Source organism: Hemiscyllium ocellatum, chromosome 4, assembly GCF_020745735.1.
Source record: "Hemiscyllium ocellatum isolate sHemOce1 chromosome 4, sHemOce1.pat.X.cur, whole genome shotgun sequence".
Classification (NCBI taxonomy): domain Eukaryota; kingdom Metazoa; phylum Chordata; class Chondrichthyes; order Orectolobiformes; family Hemiscylliidae; genus Hemiscyllium; species Hemiscyllium ocellatum.
Window position 1 is genome coordinate 99,039,445 of NC_083404.1, and position 14,511 is coordinate 99,053,955.

A 14,511-nucleotide genomic window follows, 5' to 3' on the forward strand; every position below is an offset into this window, starting at 1 on the left:
CATTGCACCTCATCTGCCATGTACATGCCCACTCATTCAATTTGTCTAAATCACAATGAAATACTTCTGCATCTCCCTCACATTTCACCCTCCCACCCAGCTTTGTATCATCTGCAGACATGGAGATAACATGTTTAGTTCAGTCTTCTAAATCATTAATATATATTATGAATAGCTGGAGTCCAAGTACTGACACCTGCAGTACCTCATTAATCACTGGCTGCCACTTGGAAAAAGCCAGATTACTCCTACTGTTTGTTTCCCGTCTGCCAACCAGTTCCCTACCCATTTCGGTACAATACCCTCAATCCCACATGCTTTAATTTTACATGCTAATTACCTGTGTGGGACCTTATCGAAAGTCCTCTGAAAGTCCAAAAAAAAAACAAATCTGCTAACACCCCTTCATCAATTCTATTACATTCTGAAAACAATTCCTGTTGGTTTCTCAACCATGGTTTCCCTTTTGTAAATCTATCATGACTCTGTCCAATCCTATTTTCTATTAAATCTTTTACAATAGACTTGAGCATTTTACCCATGGTCAATGTAAAGCTATCCAATTCCTTTCCATAATCCCTTTCTCATCTCTACCGCCTTTCTTTAAACAGTGGGGTTGCATTCGTTACCCTCCCATGTTTCAAAGTTGATAGAATCTTGAAAGGTAGCAACTGCATTCACTATTTCCAGGACCACTTCCTGAAGTAATTTGGGATGTAGATTATCAGATCTTTTGGTTCTTTCAGCCATTAATCCCATCAATTCAACTAACAGCTCTTCCCTACTATTCTGATTTCCTTCAGTTCCTCTTCTCACTAGATCCCGTATTCTCCAACATTTTCCTTTATGAAGACAGAAACAAAATATGTATTTCCCTGTCATCTCCTTGTACTCTGCTGTAACTTCCTGTTTCTGACTGTCAGAGGCCTGCACTTGACTTTATTAATCTTCCTTCCATATTCTATTTTCCCCCTCTTAACCAATCCCTTTGTTTTCCTTTTCTATAATCTAATGTACTCCCAATCCTCAGGCCTGCTGCTTGTTTTAGTCAATTTGAATGCCTCTTCTTTGGATCTAATACTATTGTTAATTTCCCTTGTGAGCCACTGTTGAGCCATCTTTCCATTTTTGTTTTCAGGAGAAAGTTGACTGCTCCCAGAAAAATCTAGCAATTAGCAAATTCAATACTTCCTAAAAGGTGATACTAATTACATCGTATAAACATTCTAGCCAAGCTAATCTAAAGCTGAAAATGTGTTGCTGGTTAAAGCACAGCAGGTCAGGCAGCATCCAAGGAACAGGAAATTCGACGTTTCGGGCCAGAGCCCTTCATCAGGAATGAGGAGAGGGTGCCAGGCAGGCTAAGATAAAAGGTAGGGAGGAGGGACTTGGAGGAGGGGCGATGGAGATGTGATAGGTGGAAGGGGGTCAAGGTGAGGGTGATAGGCCGGAGTGGGGTGGGAGCGGAGAGAGGTCAGGAAGACGTTTGCAGGTTAGGAGGGCGGTGCTGAGTTCAAGGGAATCGACTGAGACAAGGTGGGGGGAGGGGAAATGAGGAAACTGGAGAAATCCGAGTTCATCCCTTGTGGCTGGAGGGTTCCCAGGCGGAAGATGAGGCGCACTTCCTCCAACCGTCGTGTTGTTATGTTCTGGCGATGGAGGAGTCCAAGGACCTGCATGTCTTCGGTGGAGTGGGAGGGAGAGTTAAAGTGCTGAGCCACGGGGTGGTTGGGTTAGTTGGCTCGGGCGTCCCAGAGGTGTTCCCTGAAGCGTTCTGCAAGTAGGCGGCCTGTCTTCCCAATATAGAGGAGGCCACATCGGGTGCAGCGGATGCAATAGATGATGTGTGTGGAGGTGCAGGTGAATTTGTGGCGGATATGGAAGGATCCTTTGGGGCCTTGGAGAGAAGTAAGGGAGGAGGTGTGGGCACAAGTTTTGCATTTCCTACGGTTGCAGGGGAAGGTGCCGGGAGTGGAGGTTGGGTTGGTGGGGGGTGTGGACCTGACGAGGGAGTCACGAAGGGAGTGGTCTTTGCGGAACGCTGATAGGGGAGGGGAGGGAAATATATCCCTGGTGGTGGGGTCCGTTTGGAGTTGGCGGAAATGACGGCAGATGATACGCTGTATACGGAGGTTGGTGGGGTGGTAGGTGAGAACCAGTGGGGTTCTGTCTTGGTGGCGGTTGGAGGGGCGGGGCTCAAGGACGGAGGAGCGGGAAGTGGAGGAGATGCGGTGGAGGGCATCGTCGATCACGTCTGGGGGGGAATCTGCGGTCCTTGAAGGAGGAGGCCATCTGGGCTGTACGGTAATCCCGCTCCTCCGCCCTTGAGCCCCGCCCCTCCAACCGCCACCAAGACATCTATTGCATCCGCTGCACCCGATGTGGCCTCCTCTATATTGGGGAGACAGGCCGCCTACTTGCAGAATGCTTCAGGGAACACCTCTGGGACGCCCAAACCAACCAACCCAACCACCCCGTGGCTCAACACTTTGACTCTCCCTCCCACTCCACCAAAGACATGCAGGTCCTTGGACTCCTCCATCGCCAGAACATAACATCACGACGGTTGGAGGAAGAGCGCCTCATCTTCCGCCTGGGAACCCTCCAGCCACAAGGGATGAACTCGGATTTCTCCAGTTTCCTCATTTCCCCTCCCCCCACCTTGTCTCAGTCAATTCCCTTGAACTCAGCACCGCCCTCCTAACCTGCAATCCTCTTCCTGACCTCTCCGCCCCCACCCCACTCCGGCCTATCACCCTCTCCTTGACCTCCTTCCACCTATCACATCTCCATCGCCCCTCCCCCAAGTCCCTCCTCCCTACCTTTTATCTTAGCCTGTCTGGCACCCTCTCCTCATTCCTGATGAAGGGCTCTGGCCCGAAACGTCGAATTTCCTGTTCCTTGGATGCTGCCTGACCTGCTGTGCTTTAACCAGCAACACATTTTCAGCTCTGATCTCCAGCATCTGCAGACCTCACTTTTTACTCCAAGCTAATCTAAAGGGCTATAGCCAAGATGTCTACCTCAGCCAATTCTGACAAAGAATACCATCAAAACACATTATGACTTTACTTGGTATGAATAACTCCAAGTTATTCACTACAAAAACACAATGGGTTCTGATGAGGCAACATCAAAACCACTTTGTTTTTGTTCAGCGTGATGTTCTTTTTCACTTCGAGCTGATGAACTAGGACATTGCAGTTCTGCCCCACCCACCTCCTGACCCCGACACAATGAGCTTGGCCTGGTCCCCAGGCAGCAGCAGGTGCACGCAGTCTGGATCTCTCGGGAGCAGACGGTGCTGCGCTTGTTGTCATGGTCCAGATAGGAAGGTTCCCAGCAATACGCCCGAAAATATCATTGACCAACAAGTCCATGATGCTCATCACTCTGTAGATGTAGATAGAATAACTTTCTTTCCTGGACTTTCTCCTCCTCCGACCACTCTTTGACAGCGCTCTCTTCACCATTTTGTGAGTGCCCTTCTTGGTAACTTGTTCTCTCTTTTCCTCAACCATGGTGACAGTCACAGAGTCAGACACAGAGCTTAGTGTCTCAACAACAAACCCCAGTCAAGACTAAATAGCTGGTTTGTTTGAACCAACTTTCATTATAAAGGTTTGACTTTTGTTTGTCAGTCTACTTGAAACACCGAAAGGGTAAACTACTCCAAGTTTAGTTTTCGGTTTATTTCTGATCTCAATACTACTTGAAAGACCGATTCCTGAACATAAACCTGTACTTCATTGCAAAGTAATTCAAATTCCAGCTTACAATCACTGAACCTTCTTCAGAAGTGCAACAAGACCTGGACAAATTCAGCTTGGGCTGAAAAGTGGCAAGGAACATTCATCTCACAAAACGTCAGGCAATGACCATTTCCAATAAGAAACAAGATAACTACCACCTCTTGACAATCAATGAGATTACCATCACTGGATCCCCCACTAGCAACATCTGGGGTTAACCATTGGCCAGAAACTGAACTGGACTCTCCATATGAATACAGTTTCTAAAAGAGTAGATCAAAGGTTAGGAATGCTGCAACAAGTAACTCACCACCTGACTCCCCAAAGCCTGTCCACTATCCACAAGGCATAGGTCAGGAATCTGATGGGCTTTACCCACTTGCCTAGATGAGTGCAGCTCCAACAAAACAAGAAACTAGACACCATCCAAGCCAAAACAGCCTACTTGATTGGTACCACATCCCCAAACATTCATTTCCTTTCCCACTGATGCTCAGTAGTTACAGTGTATTCTACTTACAAACTGCACTGCAGAAATTCACCCAAGTTGCTTTGTCAGCACTTTCTAAACACACAAAAATTTCCAATTTGAAGAACAAGAGCAGCAGTTACATGGGAATACCACCATCCACAGGCTCCCCTCCAGGCCACTCATCATTCTGACTTGGAAGTGTATCTCTGCTCCTGCACTGTCAATCGGTCCAAATGTTGCAATTCCCTCCCCAGTGGCATTGGGGGTCTACAGCACACGGACTGCAGCAACTCAAGAAGGCAGCTCATTACCACATTCTCAATGGCAACTAAGGACTGGCACGAAATTCTGGCCCAGCCAGTGATGACCACATCTGAGTGAGTTAAATATAAGAAAAAACTGCCTTGAACTCCAACAAAAAGGCACTTTGTGTACAGCCAAGTGAAAGAACCTCAAGTGTATGCTGACTCATTGGACTCTAATTTAAGTAAACTAATTGAGATTTCTTTGTTTTAAGTAATTTGCTATTTCTCTCCTTCCCTTTCTCTTTCTGTCTTTGGGTGCGTGTGAGTGTGAACCATTCTCCGGATTTTGAATGCAGCCTCAAGGCCTCACGTGTTTCAACCCGAAAGAATATGCTGTGGATCACTTTAAAAGTGGACTTCAGATAGAGCATTTGGAGAAATACAGGATGCTTCTTTTCAAAAGGTAAAAGAAACCAAGAAAAGAAAATTAAGAACCATCTCTACTATGAACAGGAGAGGGACGGTAAAAATAATTCACTCGCCTCTCGTTTTTGCACAGTGATTGCATTATACCTAACAGCCCAGCTGAGAAGTGAATTTACATTCCTGCACACTTTAAACAACTTACATCCAAAGCTGCAAACTGCTTTGTAAATTATCTGCTTTGCAAAGCTTTAATACATGTATACATCATTAATCATCAATATCAAAACACAAGAACTTCTGTTCTCAGGTACCTGTGTGTTAGCTGTGGCTCAGTTGGCAGTACTCTCACATCTTGAGGCAGAAGATTCTTGATTCAAGTTCCATGTCCAGGATTTGAGCACAAGATTCAAAGTAGACACTGCAGTACGGAGCTAGCGTTGCATGGTTACAGTGCCCTTTTTGGATTAGTATTAAACTAAAGCACCTTCTGCCTCCGAGAAAGATGTAAAAGATACCAGAGAGCTATTTCAAAAAAAAGAGTACAGGAGTTTTCCCAGTACTCTGGCCCAATCAACAGATTATCTGGTCATTATCACTTTGCTATTCACGGGAGTCTCCCAATACTAACTAACTGCTGCCTTTCCAAAAACAGGGATTGCACTTCACAAATATTGCATTAGCTGCAAAGTGCTTTGAGACAGCTAGTAGTTTGGAGAAATGCTATCCGAATGCAGGTCTTTCCATTAATAAATCAACATGGGGCGGCACGGTGGCTCAGTGGTTAGCACTGCTGCTTCACAGCACCAGGTTTAATTCCAGCCTCGGGCGACTGTCTGTGTGGAGTTTGCACGTTCTCCCCGTGTCCGCGTGGGTTTTCTCCAGGTGCTCCGGTTTCCTCCCATAGTCCAAAAAATGTGCAGGCCACGTGAATTGGCCATGATAAATTGCCCATAGTGTTAGGTGCATTAGTCAGAGGGAAATGGGTCTGGGTGAGTTACTCTTCAGAGGGTCGGTGTGGACTGGTTGGGCCGAAGGGCCTGTTTCCACACTGTATGGAATCTAATAAAAAAAACGTGGCCAAACAGGAAATCCACGCTGACTCTGTCTGATCCTATCATTGGGGTTCAGTTCAATGACTTTCAAGAAGGTTTTCGAGGGCCAGTTCCGTCGGAGGGAAGTTGGGGGAGCCAGCTCTGGAGTTCGGGGCACTGGGGACAGCCTGTTCGGAGGGAGAGTGAACAGTAATTGTGAAAACTGAGAGGGAGTCAACATATTCGTGGGGGAGGGCACAAAACAACAGTGTGTTGGAGGCCATGGGTTATTGTGTGAGTGCACGTCCATCGTTTATCACCGTCACCTTGGCATCGGCGTGAGATAGTGCAGCAGAATGGTCGGTGTGGCGTAGCTAGAGGGCAAGGCCCTGTGGGGTAATGCTGTGAGATGAAGTTTGTAAATGGAAGAGTTCTGTGGGAATGTGTGGAAACTTAGTATTGATTGACTCGACAGGGAATGCAAGGAAGAAACAATCACGGAGGTTCAGGGGAGTCCTTTGGTTCCCAAGCTGAGTCTGTTGTCTGCTTCTGCTAAACATGACTTGCATTGCCATACATTTTCACATGAATCATAAGTGCAGCCTGGAAATGAAAAGTGTTTGCAACCACCACCAGAATTAGTGCTGTTAGCTTGTCTTTCTTTCCGAGCACACAAGCTCTGTGTGTGCAATGTGAGGCCCTTATCAGGATGCTTTGTAGGAGAGAATGAAGTCACAGTAGGGATAGTCTGTATGGCCTTATGCAGTGGAGGGTCTTGTTTCATAAATCTGATTGAGGTTTTGAGGAAGTGATGAAGATGATTGATGAGGGTAGGGCAGTGGATGTTGTCCCCATGGACTTTACTCAAGCATTTGACAAGATCCCACATGATAGGCTGGCCTAGAAGATGAAGTCACATCGGATCCACGGTAAATTGGTGAGTTGAATACAAAATTGGCTTGGTCATAGAAGTCAGAAGGTAGTTGTTGAGGAGAATTTTTCAGACTGGAATCTGTGATCAATGGTGTTCTGCAAAGATCCAGTGCTGGGACCTAAATGACTTTGGATGAAAATGTGGGTGGCCTGATTAGTAAGTTTGCAGATAATATGAAAATAGGTAGAATTGTAGATAGTGAGAAGATTATCAAAGCATAAAGCAGGATATAAATTAGTTGGAAAGTTGGGTAGAGAAATGGGAGATGGAGTTTAATCCTGACAAGTGTGGAGTAATGCATTTGGGAGGTCAAAAAAGAGGTAAAATATGGATAGAGAACTGGCTGGGCAACAGGAGACAGAGAGCAGTAGCGGAAGGGAGTTTCTCAAAATGGAGACCTGTGACCAGTAGTGTTCCACAGGGATCCGTGCAGGGACCACTGTTGTTTGTGATATACATAAATGATTTGGAGGAAGATATAGATGGTCAGGGTTAGCAAGTTTGCAGATGGCCCCAAGGTTGATGGAATAGCAGATAGTGAAGGGGACTGTTAGAGAATACAGCAGAATATAGATAGATTGGAGAGATGAGCAGAGAAATGGCAGATGAGAGTTCAATCAGGGCAAATACAAAGTAATGCATTTTGGAAGATCCAATTCAAGATTGAAGTATACATGAAATGGAAAAGTCCCAGGGAAAATTGATGTACAGAGAGATCTGGATGTTCAGGCCTATTTGCCCTGAAAGTGGCAATACAGATCAATACAGGTGGTCAAGAAGGCATACTGCATGTTTTCCTTCATCAGAGTATTGAGTACAAGAGTTTGCAGGTCATGTTACAGTTGAATAGGAGTTTGATTCGGCTACATTTGGAATACTGCGTACAGTTCTAGTCGCCACATTACCAGGAGGATGTGGATGCTTTGGACAGGGAGCAGAGGAGGTTCACCAGGATGTTGCCTGGTATGGAGCGGGCTAGCTATGAAGAGAGTTGAGTAGATTAGGGTTATTTTCATTAGAAAGACAGGAGGTTGAGGGGGCACCTGATTGAAGTCTACAAAATTATGAGAAGTACAAACAGGGTGGATAGCAAGAAGCTTTTTTTCCAGAGTGCGAAATTCAGTTACCGAGTTCAAAGTGAGAGGGGAGAAGTTTAGAGAGATATGCATGGAAAGTTCTTTATGCAGAGGGTGGGGGTGCCTAGAACGTGTTGCCAGCAGAGGTGGTAGAGGCGGGTAAAATACTGTCATTTAAGATCTAGACAGATACATGAATGGGCAGGGAGCAAAGGGATACAGACGCTTAGAAAATAGACAACAGCTTTAGATCGAGGATTTGGATTGGCGCAGGCTTGGAGGGCTGATGGGCTTGTTCCTGTGCTTTAATTTTCTTTGTTCTTTGTTCTTTGTAACTAGCAGGACCCTGAGGAGCATGGATATACAGTGGGATCTTGGGGTGCAAGTCCATAGCTCCCTGAAAGTGGCGACATAAGTGGGTAAGGTGGTGAAGAGGGCATATGGCATGCTTGCCTTCATTAGTCGGGGCACTGATTATAAAAGTTAGCCATTCAACAAGATCATGGTTCATCTGTTTGTGATTTGAATTTCACATTTAATCTACCCACAATAACCCGGATTCCCCTGTCTAATAACCATATAACCACCTGTGGCTTCAAAATATTTAAGGCCCCTACCTCCTCTTTCTGAGACACAGTGTGTTCCAAAATTGCACAGCCCGCAAAAACAATTGCACATCATCTCCATCCTAAAATGGAGACTCCAAATGTCCAAACAGTGCATTTTTGTTCTAGACTGACTGAAAACAGGCAACATCTTTTCCACATCCATCTTGTCAAAACTATTCAGGATCTTGGACATTTCAATCATGTCACTCATTAATCTTGTCGGCCAGTGGAAATAATCACAGCCTGTCCTCTCAGATAACCCACGCACTCCATCTCCCAATCTTGTAAACCTCCTTTGAACCGCCTCTATTGCATTGTCATCCTTCCTTAAATAAATAGACCAAGCCTGCATGAAGTAATTGAAATCTGGAGTCACTGGTGCCATGTACAACTGCAACATGACATCCTGACTTCTATGTTCAATTTCTTTCGAAATAAGGGATTTTCCATTGGCCTTTTGATCACATGCCTTACCTACAGACCTTTTCTATTGTGAATGCAGATGCAAACTACTAATTAAATTGTAATCTACATCTCCTGGGTCAACAGATGGTCATTTTGGTCCCTAATGAGCCCTACTATTTCCCTCGTTATTCTCTTATCCCAAACATATTTAGAAATTTATTCTCTAATGTTCCCAACCAGTGTTTTTCGATGTTCCATCTTTGATTTCTGAATTTCTTTTTTATGTAACACCCTGTACCTTCTATACCCTGGGGCATCTGCTGTTTTGAGCCCGCTGCATTTTTCCCTATCTGATCCTATTCATCTTTTATGTTCAGGGTTCTCTGGACCTATTTGTCAGACCCTTCACCTTGACAAGAGAGTTGGCCCGCACTCTCACTGTTATCTTTTTGAATGACTCCTGCTGCTCTGATGCGGATTTTCCTGCAAGTTGCTGCTCCCAGTTCATTTTGGTCAGATTCTGTGTGATCAAAATCGGCCTTCTCCCAATTCAGAACCTTAAATTTCCCATTTACCTTTGTCACTATCCAAAATGATCCTATATCTTACTGAATTATGGTCACTATCTCCAAAATACTCCTCCACTAACACATCTACCACTTGCCTGGCTTCGTTTTCTAAAAGTCAGTCCAGCATCACACCCTCTGCAGCAGGCTTAAATACTCTTCTGGACATATTTTAAGAATTCCACCCTAAGTGTTTCACATTTTGTCTATTCAAGAAAATATTGAGGGACCTGCACAGTTATTGCCTTTGCTGTTCAAAAGAATGTATTGCTGGACATCAAACTGCATCTGGGAAAATTAACAAACTGTAAAATTCATACCTGATCTTGGAGGAATCTGTTTGGGAGAAGTCACAGCACAGAAACATATAAGTGAATAGTTTTAAATGTGGCCTTTACAGTAAGTCTGCAGTAGTGAGTAGAGTGGGTTCTTTCTTGATTATATGTTTTATTGAGATATGTCTCTTGATTAAACTTAAAAATATAAGCCATAAGTATTACGTTAGTCTGGAGCAGTGTTTTATAGGGGAATAAGACAGTGCTATTTTCTGGGTCTGTAGATTGAAAGAAGCAATAATGGCCTTTAGTAGAGTAATATGCGCCTCTTGTCAGATGTGGGAGTTTAGGGAGAGCTTACATGTTACTCAGGATTATATCTGAAATAAATGCCGTTGGTTGCAAATCTTATCAGACTGAATGGATCAGTTGGAGAGACAGTTAGAGGCAATGAGGAATTTACAAGAGCAAGGGGGTGTAATGGAAGGCAGTTACAGGAGAGAAGAAAGGTTGCTGATACAATCACATATGTGGGTTAACTCCAGGAAAGATAAGAGAGGTAGGCACCTAGGGCAGGTGTCTTCTGTCAAACAAGTATGCTATTTTGGAAAATGTAGGGGGGTGATGTATTCTCAAGGGAATATAGCACGACAGTCAAATTTCTAGTATTGAGACTGGCTCTAATGTACTAAGAGGTACGTCGGGGCCTAAGCGATCGAATGTATTAGGGGACTTCCTAGTCTGAGGCACAGACAGATGTTTCTGTGGCCAGCAACGAAAAATCAGAATGATGTGTTGCCTCCCTGGTGCCAGGATTAAGGATGTCTGAGAGAGGATGCAGAATGTTCTCAAGGGAGAGAGGGGCCAGCAAGAGGTCATTGTACACATTGGAATCAATAACAGAGGAAGGGAAAAGGATGGGATTCTGAAGGGAGATTACAGAGAGTTAGGCAGGAATTTAAAAAGGAGATCCTCGAGAGTAGTAATATCTGGATTACTCCCAGTGCTAAGAGCTAGTGAGGGTAGGAATTGGAGGATAGAGCAGATGAATGCATGGCCGAGGATCTGGTGTATGGGAGAAGGATTCACATTTTTGGATCATTGGAATCTCTTCTTGTATAGGTAGAAGTGACCTGTCCAAGAAGGATGGATTGCACTTGAATTGGAAGGGGACTAATATACTGGCAGGGAGATTTGCGAGAGCTGCTCAGAGGATTCAAACTAGTAAGGTGGGAGGGTGGGGACCTAGGGAGATACTGAGGAAAGAGATCAATCTGAGACTGGTACAGTTGAGAAAAGAAGCGAGTCAAACAGTCAGGGCAGGCAGGGACATAGCAGAGAACAAGGTAGGACTGATAAAGTAAACTGCATTTATTTCAATGCAAGGGGCCTAAAAGGGAAGGCAGATGAACTCAGGACATGGTTAGGAATATGGGACTGGGATATCATAGCAATTGCAGAAACATGGCTCAGGGATGGGCAGGATTGGCAGCTTAATGTTCCAGGATACAAATGCTACAGGAAGAACAGAAAGGGAGGCAAGAGGGGAGGGGAAGTGGCGTTTTTAATAAGGGATAACATTACGGCTGTGCTGAGGGAGGATATTCTGGAAATACATCCAGGGAAGTTATTTGGGTTGAACTGCAAAATAGGAAAGAGATGATCACCTTATTGGGATTGTATTTTATACACCTCCTAACAGTCAGCAGGAAATTGAGAAATAAATTTGTAAGGAAATCTCAGTTATCTGTAAGAATAATAGGGTGATTTGGAGATGCCGGTGTTGGACTGCTTCTGATGAAGGAGCAGCACTCAAAGCTAGTGCTTCCAAATAAACCTGTTGGACAATAATAGGGTGGTTATGGTAGGAGATTTTAACTTTCCAAACATAGACTGAGGCCGCCATAGTGTTAAGGGTTTAGATGGAGAGGAATTTGTTAAATGTGTACAAGACAATTTTCTGATTCAATATGTGGGTGTACCTACGAGAGAAGTTGCAAAACATGACCAACTCTTGGGAAATAAGGCAGGGCAGGTGACGGGGGTGTCAGTGGAAGAGCACTTTGGGGCCAGAGACCATAATTCTATTAATTTTAAAATAGTGATGGAAAAAGATAGACCAGATCTAAAAGTTGAAGTTCGAAATTGGAGGAAGGCCAATTTTGACAGTAAAACATAAAACATCGAACAATACAGCGCAGAACTGGCCCTTCGGCCCTCGATGTTGCGCCAATCTGTGAACTATTCTCAGCTCATCCCCCTACACTATCCCACCATCATCCATGTGCTTATCCAAGGATTGTTTCCATCTCCCTGATGTGGCTGAGTTAATTACACTGACAGGTAGAACATTCCACGCCCTTACCACTCTCTGAGTAAAGGTCCTGCCTCTATCATCTGTCTTAAATCTGTCACCCCTCAATTTGTAGCTATGCCCCCTTGTACAAGCTAACGTCATCATCTTCGGAAAAAAGACTGTCACTGTCTACCCTATCTAATCCTCTGATTATCTTGTAACAACCTGGTAAATCTCCTCTGCATCTTTTCCATTGCTTCCACATCCTTCCCGAAATATGGCGACCAGAACTGTACACAATATTTCAAGTGTGGCTACACTAGCATTTTGGACAGTTGCAGCATGACATTGCAGCTCCGGAACTCAATCCCTCAACCAATGAAACCTAACACACTGTATGCCTTCCTAACAGCACTATCAACCTGGGTGGCAACTTTCAGGGATCTATGTACATGGACTCCAAGATCCCTCTGCACATCCACACTACCAAGAATCTTTCCATTGACCCAGTACTCTGCCTTCCTATTATTCTTCCCAAAGTGCATCACCTCACATTTTGCTGCATTGCCACCTCTCAGCTCAATGCATGCAGTTTATCCAAAACCCTCCAACCTGTAACATTCTTCCAAACTGTCCACTACTCACCGACTTTAGTGTCATCTGCAAATTTACTAATCCATCCACCTATGCCTGCGGTTAAGTCATTTATAAAAATAGCAAACAGCAGTGTTCCCAAAACAGAACCTTGTGGCACACCACTAGTAACCGGACTCCAGGCTGAATATTTTTCATTAACCACCACTCGTACCTTCTTTCAGAAAGCCAGTTTCTAATCCAAACTGCTAAATCACCCTCAATGCCAAGCTTCTGTATTTTCTCCAACAGCCTACCATGTGGAACCTTATCAAAGGCTTTACTGAAGTCCATGTATACCACATCAACTGCCCAACCCTCACCTACACGCATGGTCACCTTCTGATAAAACTCAATGAGGTTTGTGAGACACAACCTGCCCTTGATGAAACCATGTTGACTATCTGAAATCAAATTGTTGCTTGCTGGATGATTATAAATCTTATCTCTTATAATCCTTTCCAAAACCTTTCCTATAACAGAGGCAAGGCTCACTGGTCTATAATTACCTGGGTCATCTCTGCTGCCCTTCTTGAACAAGGGCACAATATTTGCAATCCTCCAGTCCTCTGGTACTAAACCTGTAGACAATGATGACGCAAATATCAAAGTCAAAGGCTCTACTAATCTCCTCCCTAGCTTCCCAGACAATCCTCAGATAAATCCCATCCAGCCCAGGGAACTTGTCTACTTTCACTCCTTCTAGCATTGATAACACCTGTTTGTAACTAACCTCGATCCTTTTGAGTCTAATATCTCGTACCTCATTCTTCTCCTCTACAATATTCTCCTTTTCCTGAATGAAAACCGACGAGAAATGTTCGTTTAGCACCTCTCCGATCTGCACAGGGTCCAAACACAACTTCCCACTTTTGACTTTGAGTGGCCCTATTCCTGTCATCCTTTTATTCCTCACATACCTATAGAAAACTTTAGGGTTCTCCTTTATTCTATTTGCTAAAGACTGCTCGTGTTCTCTCCTTGCTCTTCATAATTCACTATTTAAATCCTTCTTCGCTGATCTGTAACTTCTCCATCGCTTCATCAAGACATAAGCCTCCTCCTTCTGCTTAACAAGGGATGCAATTTCTGTAGTCAGCCACGGTTCCCTCACCTTATAACTTCCTCCCTGCCTGACAGGGACATTCCTATCAAGGACACGTAATACCTGTTCCTTAAACAAGCTCCACATTTCCATTGTCTGCATCCCCTGCTTTTTGCTACCCCATTCTATGCATCCTAAGTCTTGCCTAATCGCATTATAACTGCCCTTGTCCCATCGATAACTCTTGACCTGTGGCATGTACCTATCCCTTTCCACCACTAAACTAAATGTAACTGAATTATGGTCACTCTTTCCAAAATGCTCACCTACCACTAAATCAAAAACCCAGCCTCGTTCATTACCAAGCACCAGATCCAGTGTGGCCTCCCTTCTTGTCGGCCCTTTGACATACTGTGTCAGGAAACCTTCCCATACACACTGGACAAAAACTGATCCATCTGATGTACTAGAGTTACAACATTTCCAGTCAATGTTGGGGAAGTTAAAGTCCCCCATAATGACCACCCTGTTCCTTTCACTCCTACCCAAAACCATTTTGCCAATCCTCTCTTCCACCTCCCTGGAACTCTGCGGAGGCCTATAAAAAACTCCAAGCAGTGTGACCTCTCCTCTCCTGTTTCTAACCTCAGCCCACACTACCTCAGTAGACGAGTCCTCGTCAGAAGTTCTTTCAGCCAAAGTTATACTATCCTTGACTAACAAGGCCACATCTCCCCCTCTTTTACC

At 44.5% G+C, this 14,511-nt stretch overlaps 1 protein-coding gene across 4 annotated transcripts in view; it reads right to left on the reverse strand.

Moving 5' to 3' along the window:
• triqk (triple QxxK/R motif containing) overlaps window positions 1-14,511 on the reverse strand; it is a 93,587-nt gene that overhangs the window by 65,441 nt on the left and 13,635 nt on the right. Inside the window, exon 1 of one of the 4 annotated variants that reach the window (XM_060823658.1) lies at window positions 5,207-5,266. The exons of the other annotated variants lie outside the window; for them this stretch is intronic. The gene's annotated coding sequence lies outside the window, so the exon portion shown is untranslated. Of the gene's footprint in view, window positions 1-5,206; window positions 5,267-14,511 lie in introns of those variants that run through there. 4 annotated transcript variants of the gene reach the window in all.